The sequence below is a fragment of the Oratosquilla oratoria genome, chromosome 9, assembly GCF_046742065.1.
Source record: "Oratosquilla oratoria isolate Oo_2021 chromosome 9, ASM4674206v1, whole genome shotgun sequence".
In the NCBI taxonomy this organism is placed as follows: domain Eukaryota; kingdom Metazoa; phylum Arthropoda; class Malacostraca; order Stomatopoda; family Squillidae; genus Oratosquilla; species Oratosquilla oratoria.
The window spans coordinates 72,767,376-72,780,291 of record NC_134785.1 but is presented as its reverse complement, the minus strand read 5'-3'; positions in this window follow the sequence as shown (position 1 = coordinate 72,780,291).

Sequence of the window (12,916 nt, the reverse complement as noted above, 5' to 3'; positions counted from 1 at the left end):
AGTATGTGTGAGTAAATTTTGACGCAGCCCGAAGGGATTTCTCCCCGTCCTCTCCTTATATGCAAGGGGGGACGGAGAGGGGGGGTCGCCGATTGAATGAAGCGGCCTTGCTGTGGATGTGCTGTGTCTTACGACACTGCTTCTGACCCAGGGCGGTGGGCAGGGTGCAAGGATGACCCGTCATCCAGGAGGTGCTCAGATGAGAGGGAGGGTGGGAGGGGTGTGGAGTGTATTTAGGGATGAAATGGGTGGGAGTGTTTTTATGCCTTTCCCTTTTTGGCTACCTCCCTTGGAAGGGGGAAAAAGCCTTGGTATATGTATGTATGTATGTATTATTATTATTATCATTATAATTATTATTATTATTATTATTATTATTAATATTATTATTATTTTTTATTGTTGTTGTTGTTGTTGTTGTTGTTGTTGTTGTTGTTGGAAGTAGAAGATAAATGTAAGATAAAAAGTTGAAGTTGAAGAGAAATGTAAAATAAAAGTTAAGGCGATGAGATGTGCAGAGAAGGTTGCAGTAGACTGGAGGCGAGTATTAAGGGAGAGAGACTGGAGGAAGTGGATAGTTTTAGATATTTGGGGGCGAATGTGACGGGAAAGAGAGGGGGTGGAGGTGGGGGTAGAATGGAGATTCAGGGAAGCAAGTAAATCTCTTAGTGGATTAAAAAGTGTAATGAGAAATAGACATTTGGGAATGGATGCTAAGAGGAGATTGTATGAAAGAGTGATTGTGCCCACAGCACTGTATGGGGCAGAAACATGGATCATAAGAAAGGAGGAGTTTGAATGTGTTTGAGATGAAATGCCTGAGAAGTATGATAGGGGTTGCTAGGCTAGATAGAGTGAGAAATAAGGAGGTGAGGAGGAGAACAGTGGTGGAAAGGGAGTTGGGAGATAGGGTTGATGAAAGAGTATTAGGATGGTTTGGACACATGGAAAGAATGAATGAAGAAAGATTAGTAAAAGAGGTGTGGAAGGCAGAGGTGGAAGGAGTGAACATGAGGGTCGACCTAGTATGAGATGGATCGATGGGGTAAAAGGGGCTTTGGGCAAGAGGGGAGTGTCTGTTGAGGAAGGACGGGAGAGAATAGAATATAGGGGTGAATGGAGAAAGGTTGTGCAGGGATGATGGTGGAATGCATGAGGTGGAATGGGTGGGGAGTGAGGGAGTATTAATTTGAGGCACCCCGAAGGGATTTCTCCCCGTCTTCTCCATTTCTGCACGAGGGGACGGAGGTTTAATGAAGCGGCCTTGCTGTAAATGTAGTGTGTCTTGCGACACTGCTTCTGACCCAGGGCAGTGAGCGAGATGCAGGGATGACCCGTCATCCAGGAAGAGCCAAGATAAGAGGGAGGGAGGGAGGGGGTGGATGGGAGTGGAGTGTGTGGGGATGAAATGTATGTGAGTGTGGATTTATGCCTTTGACTTTGGCTACCTCCCTTATAAGGGGGAAAAGGCTACTGGAATGTGTATGTATGTGTGTATTCCTATTTGTGGTTTTCGTCTATGATTTCTTAATATGGCGGAGTCTGTCCACAGGCAAACCTGAGAAATTTATTTTACTTTTTTTTTTTTTTTTTTTTTTTTTTTTTTTTTTTTTTTTTTTTTTTTTTTTTTTTTTTTTTTTTTTTTTTTTTTTTTTTTTTTTTTTTTACTTTTTTCAAATTCTGAATCTGGTTCCTGGCTTTGCCGCGATGACCTCTCTTTGTTTTAATCTGTCGCTGTGTCAGTTTGAATTCCATTAACTCACCAGTCAGTGACGTGCTATGGGGGTGGGGGCCGAAAGGTCGGTGCCCTAGGGCAGAGGTTCTCAAAGTGGGGGTCCCGACCCCCAGAGGGGTCGCGAAATAATTTTGAGGGGTCGCGATCGAGATCGTGCAACCCCTCCTCCTCCTCTTCCTCCCACTACCCATCCTAACGCGTCTATAACTCGCCGCAGCAAGAAATGGCCGTTATGGCGGAGCCACCATCCAATGTTGCCACATCTCCTTCTTACTGTTCTTTCACTTGTATGCGACCCCAAGAATTCCTCCACTGACGGTGTGGTGCAGATTGATGAGTCGACTGACATCTCAAATTCTGCTCAGTTACTCGTATTCATGGAAGACTTCATGAAGACATGCTGTTTTGCTCTACTCTGGAAGGAACATGCACAGGGGATGCTATTTTCACAGAGTTAGACAGCAAGCTACGTGAGATGGGATTGCTGTGGGACCAGTGTGTCGGTGTATGCATAGGCGGGGCTGGGGCAATGCTAGGTGAAAGAAAAGGATTAAGAGGAAAAATCATGCAGGTGGCTTCTAATGTGAATTTCGCTCATTGTATCATTCATCGGGAAGCTCTTGCCGTTCCAGAGCTAAACAGTGTTCTTGAAACTGCAATTAAAATAGTCAATTTCATAAAGTCACAGCCATTGAACGCCAGATTGTTTGCCATACTTTGTAAGGACATGGGTTCGGACTATGAGGCTTTATTGCTCGACACAGAGGCCAGTTGGCTCTCCCGAGGCAAAGTTCTCACACGCCTGTATCAGGTGAGGGATGAAATTCGCCTCTTTCTTCTTGAATGTGGGTCCACACTCAATGTTCATTTGTGTGACTCCATATGGCTAGCAAAACATGCATATATGAAAAAGTGAATGAGCTGAACTTGTCAATACAAGGCCCAAACACAAACATTTTGACAATGTCCGACAAAGTAAATGCATCCAGAAGGAAGCTAGAACGATGGGCTGTGAGATCTGAAGAGGGAAATGCTGAAATGTTTTCCTTGCTGGAAGAATTCGTTGAAGAGGATGAATTACACGCATGTTTGGATAACATGAGAGGAGCCATCGCCACTCACCTTCGAAGCCTCTTTGACCACTTCAAAAAGTACTTCAAGGAAGAGACAACTCTACAACAACATGACTGGATTCGACAGCCGTTCACTGCTACCGGGAGTCACTTACCATCAGATCTGTAGGATGCCTTGCTTGAACTTTCGAGTGCTGGAACCTTACGGATAAATACAAAGTAATGTCGTAACACATTCGTAAAATTCAACAAGAACCCACTTTGTTGGATAAGAAGAAATGAAATAGATGATTTCCATAGATTTCGATCACGGACTGTGATCCTCTTCAGTGGAATACGTGATCGAAATATATGGAAATCATCTATTTCATTTCTTCTTATCCTACACAGTGGGTTCTTGTTGAAACTTACGAATGAAGTTTGAGTCGACAACACTGGACGAGTTTTGGATATCAATGGCACTCCGTGTTGCGGTTTCCAGCATTGCCCCAAGGCTGGAGACGCCGTGCTCCAAGAACCAAGCCTATACTTCCCATTAATAATGGTAAGTTGTTCAGCCTTTAAAGACGGTGAGAGAGAGAGAGAGAGATATCCATACAAGCTTACATACGTACATGCATATATACTGTACATACATTATCCATACGTGCGCACGTACACAGGCTGCATACATTAAGATTACAAAGGATTACAAAGGCGGAGCATGCCGACAGGAGACCTTTTGATCCATATCTAGGTCGGATGCGAAAAAAAAATTTCATATTAATAATAAAACAATGAATAAAAACTATAATAATGTAAATAACAAATAAAATACATAAATAAATGCATAGGTATAGTTGAATAATAAACAAACAGGTAAATAGTAAATAATTATAAATTGACATATAACTAATAATAAATGAAAATCAGACAGACAAATGATAACAAAACAAAAACAAAATAAATGAAAATCAGACAGACAAATAATAACAAAACAAAAACAAATAATATAAGATAAATTATAATCATTACAGCATCTTACTTAGGTATTTATCTAACTGATTCTTAAAGCTTCGAACTGAACTACATTGCACTACCTGTGCAGGAAGTTTATTCCATTCATTTACTACACGGTTGGCAAAGTTGTTTCTACCTACTTCCAAATTGAATCTATTTCCGGACAGTTTGAGACCATTGTTTCTTGTCTGGTTCTCATTCAATGTGAAAATTTGGTCACTTTTGATGTCAATTCCCTTTAAAATCTTAAAGACCTGTATCAAGTCACCTCTGAGTCTACGCTTTTTTAGGGAAAACAGATTCATGTGTTTTAGTCGATTTTCGTATGATTTATTTTTGATATTTGGAATCAGTTTTGTGGCTCGCCGTTGTACTTTTTCCAGTCTGTCAATATCTTTAATGAGATTCGGTGACCATACGGAAACAGCATATTCCAAATGTGGACGAACTAACGATTTATATAGCTTGTTAATGAGTGATGGACTTTTGAAATCAAAAGATCGCGCAATCAGTCCCAGAATCTTATTTGCTTTCTCAGAGGCTGAAATACACTGCTTGGATGATTTGAGGTCGTTACTGATAATTACGCCGAGATCTTTCTCACTATCCACTTTTGTTAACGAATTACCAAATAACTTGTAATCGTACTTACTGTTATTTTTACCTATGTGCATTACCTTGCATTTACTTGTGTTAAATTTCATTAGCCACTTTTCAGACCATTGCTGTAATTTATCTAAATCTACTTGAATATCTAATTGGTTTGAGTGATCATTTGGCACTCCGCACAGTTTTGTATCATCAGCAAATTTGGAAACAGTAGATTTTAGTCCATGGTCTATATCATTTATATATACTATGAAAAGAAGTGGCCCAAGAACGGAACCCTGAGGAACTCCACTTGCAACACTTTTCCATCCAGAAGTTTTTCCATTTAAAACAACTCTCTGTTTTCGACCATTCAACCAATTACTAGTCCAACCTAATAGGCTACCACTTATTCCATGCAAAGCTAATTTAGTAAGTAGTCTTTCGTGTGGGACGGTATCAAAAGCTTTTGCAAAGTCTAGATATATTAAATCTATATTGTTTCTTTTGTCATAATTCGAGATAACTGAGACAGGGAAATGCGTTATAGTGATTGTCAGAAATTTGTTGTTGTTGGGGAAGTGGGTCGCGACTCTATCGAAGTAATTTGTAGGGGCTCGCAGCCAAAAAAGTTTGAGAACCCCTGCCCTAGGGCATGTAAATGGAGAGGGGGGCATAGAGTCAGATCATTTGGGGAGGGGAGGATTTAATAGATTTGGTTGATTTATATTTAAATCGATTAAAGTGTTTATTTCAAATATGTGTTTACATATTAAAAAATCTTCCTTTCTCATAATATCCCTGCTCTGAATATTTCATCGTCTCGCTTCTTACTGTTACTGGTGTTGGGTCGAACTTAAATATTGTTCTCATGCTGTAATCACATATGTGACAATAATTTTCTTGTGTTCCGAAATGTTTAATATATTTCTCTGCATACAATACCTCAAAGTGGCGAAACGATAGATCTTACAAAAATAAAGAGAGTGAATTACAGGGAAAATAATACACTAAAACCTAGCCCACTATTATAAGTTCCCATGCAACACCCTTCCCATCCCAACCACCTTGCGACAGAAACTGGCCTGAGCAATTATACCCTTCGATTCACTTTGCATTTGCGAGTTGAACATCATTCGTATTATTCATTCACCTCCAAAACTACTTTGAGTCTTTTCGTGTTTACATCACTGAAAATTAACTGCCGTTTCTGGAATTAGAATGATACCATCCGCAGATTTAAGGTGATTCAAATATTACCCATTATTTTCGAAACTTTTCTTTACCAACTAAACATAGAAAATTTTCCTTTATTTTATCTATATCCTTATGTAGTTGAATTACAGTGGTACCTTTCACATAAATGTTTTGTAGAGCTTTATTTTATTCAGTTGTTTTAGTGATTGGATGATTCATTGTATGTAAATTATCTCAATCTAAGTATCCGATTCTGAAACATTTAGATTTTTTATTACTGGAAATATGTAACGGTTGAACAAAAGAGATTTATATCAAAGAGAGGAATACAGCCTGAGATTCCGAAAAAAACATTGAGTTGAGATAATAGAATTTAAATTCTGAGGTCAATTGGATAAGAAATTTTAATCAAATAGTAAATTTTGGAACTCAGGGCAATTAACTCCTGGCTTCAAGTACGTTCCTCTTGGAATCGAATCGTGTAACGTCAACCAAAATAATATATGGAGAATGTAACTCCATAATTATCTTAGCAGAAAACAATCACTTCAGCTTCCATGTTTTGTTTTTTTCTGACTCGAGTCTATATAAAAAAAAATGTGGCAGTCCTTCAGTGAAGAAGGTTAATGAAATTTGCACGCAACAAATAAACACTACTGTTTATATCCTTTTCGCAAGTATTACATTGAAAGCTTAACCCCAACCCCACGAGTATTTAGAAGCATGTGGAGGAGACGAAGACGATGTAGTTTGTTTTACTGTGGGTTGCTTTTTTTTCGTGGCGGACGCTTGGGGAAGACTGCATCATCGATTAGATAGGTAGCAGAAGCAAATATGGCGCATGTTGTAGAAGGAGGTGGGGAACGAGTGAACATCACCTTTCCCTGGCTAAAACGGATTTCCATTGCTAGTTTGGACTTGATAACACTATAAACAGTGGATTTTGTAGGCTTTTGCAATTTTTTCAATTAACAACTTCCATATATATATTTATATATATAATATATATATATATATATATATATATATATATATAATGTATATATACTGTATATATATGTATATATATATATGTGTGTATGTATATATATATATATATGTGTGTGTGTGTGTGTGTGTGTGTATGTATGTATGTATGTATATATGTATGTATGTATGTATGTATGTATGTATGTACAATTACAAACGCGTGATTCTAAAAAAAAAAAAAAATAGACTAAGACCAAGTAAGAACATATTTAGTACCCAGGATTGGCATTGAAAATCTTTTCAAGTTGATTTCCCTCGGTAGGCTCCTACGCTGAAGGAAGTTAATGTGTGCTTAATCCTAACCAACACCCAGGGTTGCCACTCTGATCTGTGCCAGTTCCCACAAATGAGTGATTTTTCCCCCACAAAATTCCCACAAGGAAATCTGAATTCCCACATTTTTTCCCACAAAAAGAAGGAATTATTATAAACACAAATAAGTTCATTGCAACATATATCTAATCAAATTCTACACAAAAATAATGGTAAGCAGTTTAAACATGATAGGTTGGAAGCTACAGTAACTTAAAATTTACTTTTGTATGAAAGATATAATTCAGAATAAAAATAAAGTATTGCCTTTTACATTGAAATTAAGTTGTAATGATTTATTCTAAAACTGCATTGAAATGATTAAAAAAAATGGTTTTCAAAATACAATTTCATTCTATGTCTACTTCCAAATAAACAATGTCTTGATTTTCTTGTGTTTTTTCTTCAGCCTTAGCAAAAAAGCTCCTTAACATGTCTTCAGTGGGAATAAAGTCAACACAAGATGAACCCTAAAGAGACAAGCCATACCTAATTTGCAAAATTGCCTCAACAGATCGTACACTAAAGTTGTTCCTTACTTTTGAGTGCACGATGTTCATAACCGAAAATACCCTTTCTACATTTGCATTTGAGAAAGGCAAAGGCAATAATGCCAAGGCGAAGGGAGAAATATTAGGGAAGTTCCGGTTACCTGCAGAATCTAGTTTTTCATATACCTCTGCCCAAAATGCAACACTGCTTTCCAAACATGATTTTGGCCATTGCTCAAGGAAGTACACCCCATTCATTTTCTAGTTCATCTATATCTCTAACTATAGATCTGTACCTGGAAGCAATAGTTACAATAGAACCCTTGATTTGAGAAGTGGCTACACGAGGATGCAATTTCTGTAAAAGAAGTAGGGTGTCAACATTATCTGGCAGGCACAGCTGCACTTGATTAATCAACTCAAGTACAAACTCTTTACATTTCTCTTTGACGTTAATCAACTGTTTTTTGGTTAAGGTACAAGAGTCTGCAAATGTGTTGAATTCATAACCAAAATTGATAGCATTCAAAGGCAAAATATAATTCTGAAATTTCAAAGAAGGGAGATCTTCTTTGGCACATTTTGATAAGTGACCTGATTCTACCACCATATGCATAATATTACGATACATATCGATCAGGTCTTCAGTAAGTTTAGCTACCTCAACATTTTGCCCTTGGAAAAGTGTGTTGACTCTCACCACCTCCTTAAGTACTTTCCGAACATATAAAAGGTACAACTTATTATGAGGATCATTGTATGCTAAGATTAGTTGTTTTGCTGTGTAGCAACGCTCACTTGTTTCACACATTTCAAAATGCAGTTTTCGGGAGTCCCATTGATCAAGGATAACGCTGATTGCCTCCAAACGGGACAACCAACGTGTGCTAGCTAACCCAGGCACTTTCTTGGGTACACGGTCCTCAAGAACTTAATACAACTCTGTATATTTCTTGGTCCTATTTGGACTATTAGAGAACCATGTGCGTGTCTCTCTAACTAAAACATCAAGAACAGTGGGGAGGTTTTCACATGCCTTACTTGCAGCTAGATGCAGGGAATGACACACACATCTAATAAGAGTTATTTCAGGGTTGTCATTCTTTAATAATGTTATGAGTGATGACGACCTACAGTTGAATTTGCCCCATCTGTGCCTATACCTATCAATTTGTTAACATCTAATCCATCTTCCATCAAACAGTTTTTGACAGTTATATAAATGGTGTCTGCTTTTGCATCCCTTAGAGGTACTAAACGGTAAAAAGTGATTGTTCCTGTCCACCTACTTTATGTAAACTGTATGTCGTCACTTAAGGTCTACGTTTGGTACGTCCGAGTCTTACTGGGCACTCAATTCAAATTTCGTAATTCATTCTATACGTTGGTCCTACTCTCCACTGTCCGCTCTCACACGCTCTATGTGAAATCACGCTTGGGGTCCCGTGAGACGTGCAAAACGTTCTCCTTCTTTACCTCTATAGGTTCTGTACGTATACATACATCATATAACTAGACATTAAGCAATAAAGATTAAATGTGATGTTTTCCTTATTAGGGTAGACTTAGCTAGAATATAATCGGTATTCGGTAGTCTTAATTTCTTTACCAGTGCCTATTTATCTACAAATTTAGGGCACTTGTCACATTTTTATCTTGGTTAATGAAAAACTACAAGATTTGTGGTGTTTTCAGAAGAAAAAAAATACAAGACTCCAAGATCAAAGCAAAAAAAAAAAATACTAGATCTAGAAGGAAAACAAAAGGAGTGGCAACACGAAATACGAATTTATGAGAACACCAATGCCACCCCCCACCCCCCATCGCCAGGCCCGGGCCAGCTATAACCGTTTCTGTTGATACTTGGCTGATACATATTTGAAAATTGACGGGGTGTCTTGCCTTATTTAGCTGTGTATGTACTTTTGCACTAATATTATTACCATTATTTTAACATTTACTTGATATCCCATAAAAATTCCACAAAAATCAAAATTCCCATGAGACCTCCAACAAAAATGCAAAATATCCACCAAAAAAATCCCACATATATTGGGGTGTTAAAGTCCTCCCACAAAACATCCCATGTGAGCAAATTTCTCCCACAAATTTGTGGGACATTCCCACAAAACGGCATCACTGCCAATACCATACTCTCATCAACCAGAGTGATCTCCATAACCAGGTGTAATTCTCACTACCGATTTCCCCACATCCATAGCGGTAAATAAGAGCGTATTAGTAGGGAGTTATTAATATTGTAACACAAGGGAGGACATCTAAGTCATGGGAAGTCATTCCTTGAAACCATCTACCATTCGTTGTGGTTAGAATTAAATTTATTGTAGAAATTACATACTTTATTATTTAATATCCAATTATATTGTATTGATTTTGTTTTTGTATTTCAATTAATAGTTTCTTTGTGTTTATATTTTGATAAATTAAAATTATATAATATTTTTTTGCTTGTGCTACAAAAATATTTTTAAGATTTTTATTTATTATTTTCTTTTGTTTTATTTTATTTTGCTAAAGATTATTAGGGGGTAACTTTGCTTATACTTATCTCTATCCCGTGTAAACCCTTCAGACAACAGCTACGAACTAAAATAACCGTGTCATGATTCTTCTTCAGGAATCGCCATTCTACTTTTACACTGAAACCCGATGCATTTTATCGGGAACTGTTTACCAAGTGTTTTACTGAGTTTTTCTCTACATATTTTCATTTTGCATACGAATTTTTACAAGGATATAATGTCTGAGGTGTTTGGTTTGAATATATTGAACAAGATATCCGTATAATTTGAATGTTCAAGTTGACCAGTGCCAAACCAAAGATCTCGATAACTGATATACGTTGACAATTCAATAGTCTTTTATTTTCTAATACCTTTGGATCATTACATAGCTGATGATATATACGAAATTGCTTATCATCATGTAACCTCTTCTGAATGACAAAATAATTTTCATTGTAGAATGACCGTTGGTGTGACAAAACAAAGAAGTAAATATTCAATCGCCTATTCAAATCCCAACGTACAGTAAAAACAGACAAATTCCCTACAGAACACTTGTTCTGAGAACAGTTCATTTTAGCTAACGCCGGGCGGTTTTAATTTAATAATAATAATAATAATAATAATAATAATAATAATAATAATAATAATAATAATAATAATAATAATAATAAAAGAAATGTATACGTTCATTGTGCGAAAACATTCCCCCAACTGCAATCTATTTTGCAATACTATGCCCCCCCATGATCAAGGAGATGGATGTATGGTGTGTCCTCAGAACATAACCCACTGATCGGGCTGTATCATCCTGCATGAGTTCTCGTCCAGGATATATCTACCAATTGCGAGTCCAGCACATGGTTAAGATATGGTGAAACGTACACGAAGAATACACTGCCGCGTGCACTTTCCCTCACGGGCGCACGCACATAATACGCACCTACTACTCATTGACGGTGCAGCAGATGTCGACACACTTGTATTGGAACACTAGACCCACCAAAGCTTTATTTCTTTGTTTTATTTTGTTTTTCTTTCGACGGTGCAAAGTAAGATTTTGGATAGAAAAAACAGAAACTATGAATTATTTGGAGCATGATATAATAATAAAAAAAAAAAACTTCAATTAAAAATCCTTCCGGGCGGAATAAGAGGAGGAGGAAATGATGCGTAGGTTCTGGCACAATAACGTTATGTCGTTAGCTTTCTTTTCGAGGTTAAATGAACTGCTATCGTGTAGACCCGACTTGCTTTTCTGGTAAACAAGATCACATCTACTACTTGCCACGAGGCAAAAGGAAGTAGCCTACAACTATTTAACCTTTTGATCAATCGAGACGACTCCAACTGAAGAGCAAAATAATTTCTTAATGGTTGTGCATTTTAAAAAGATTATCTACAGAAGAAATGGCGGTAAATTTTGGCAGTACGATTCAATTTTAAAACTAGACCATACAGGTGCTTTGAAGCTGCATCAGCTTCTACCTTCGGATTTCAGTCCCATAATGCCATAACTCTCCAGCCTGTGGTTTTCTGAGGCGGCTCCCAAGTTGCATAGGAGGCAAAGCGGTCGAGACGATGATCCAACAGGAACGCCAGGCTGGTTGTGCAAGCCATGATTGTTCTGGGAGGCTGTGGAAGTCATCTCACCTCCTTGCCACCTAGTTTATGGTGAGATGTGTTGTTGGTGCCGCTTTATTTTGCCGAGCTAAGCCCTAGATTTTAATGGTTCATGTGTGCGCGCGAGCTGATCTTCGTCTCATCTTTCGTACTAGACCTGCTCGATGTGGGTGACACAATTTTGATCTCTATTTACTCAACTCTTGTTGTCAGATAGTCAAGCCTATCCAACATATCAAGGTGTCAGCTCTCGGATAAGTGTTTACATACATACATACATACATATTGTATACACATGAATTTGTGATATACGACGTTCTTCTCATGTCTTATCTATATGTTTTTATTATTATTATTTATTCGATAATATACATATTGTAAAGGAAGCTTTGCAATACAATAAGTACAATTTTTTAGGATTGTAATAGCGATTACTCATCCCAACCCACCTGTGACACCTCGGCGTGGCGACATGGGGGGAGGGGGAAGCGCTTATGCCACGTATCTTAGTTAATTATTTTCGTTGTTATAATTCTATAAAAAAGGGATACTCATTGTATTACACATCTTCCTTTACTGTATACAGAAAATAAGATAGCGCATAGATGGTAAATAAGAGAGAGAGAGAGAGAGAAACTAGTAATTGGTTGAATGATCGAAAACAGAGTTGTTTTAAATGGAAAAACTTCTGGGTGAAAAAATGTTACAGGTGGAGTTCCTCAGGGTTCCGTTCTTGGGCCACTTCTATTCATAGTATATAGAAATTATATAGATCATTAGGCCCGTGCACAGGGGGGGGGGGTGCTGGGGGTGTCCGAGCACCTGTCCCTTTGCCCTGTGCCCCAAAAGTGCCTTTCACAAAAATATATAAAAATGAATAAAAATATTTCTTACAGGCTTTTTCCATTTTCTTACCATTCAGAAAATATAATGTGGAAAATGGTGTTGCACCCTACCGAATAGTTGCCAAATACGAATAATTAATACAAAAGAGTGAAGTGCCCAATTTCCTGCCCAAAGCACCTGCCCCTTGCAATGTCTGTGCACGTTAATTTAGATCATGGACTAAAATCTACTGTTTCCAAATTTGAAGATGATACAAAACTGTGCGGCATGGCAAATGATCACTTAAACCAAATAGATATTCAAGAAGATTTAGATAAATTACAATAATAGTCTGAAAAGTGACTAATGAAATATACACAGGTAAATGCAAGACAATGCACATAGGTAAAATAACAGTAGGTACGATTACAAGTTATTTGGAAATTCGTTAACAAAAGTGGGTAGTGAAAAGGATCTCTGGGTAATTATCAGTAACGATCTCAAATCATCCAAGCAGTG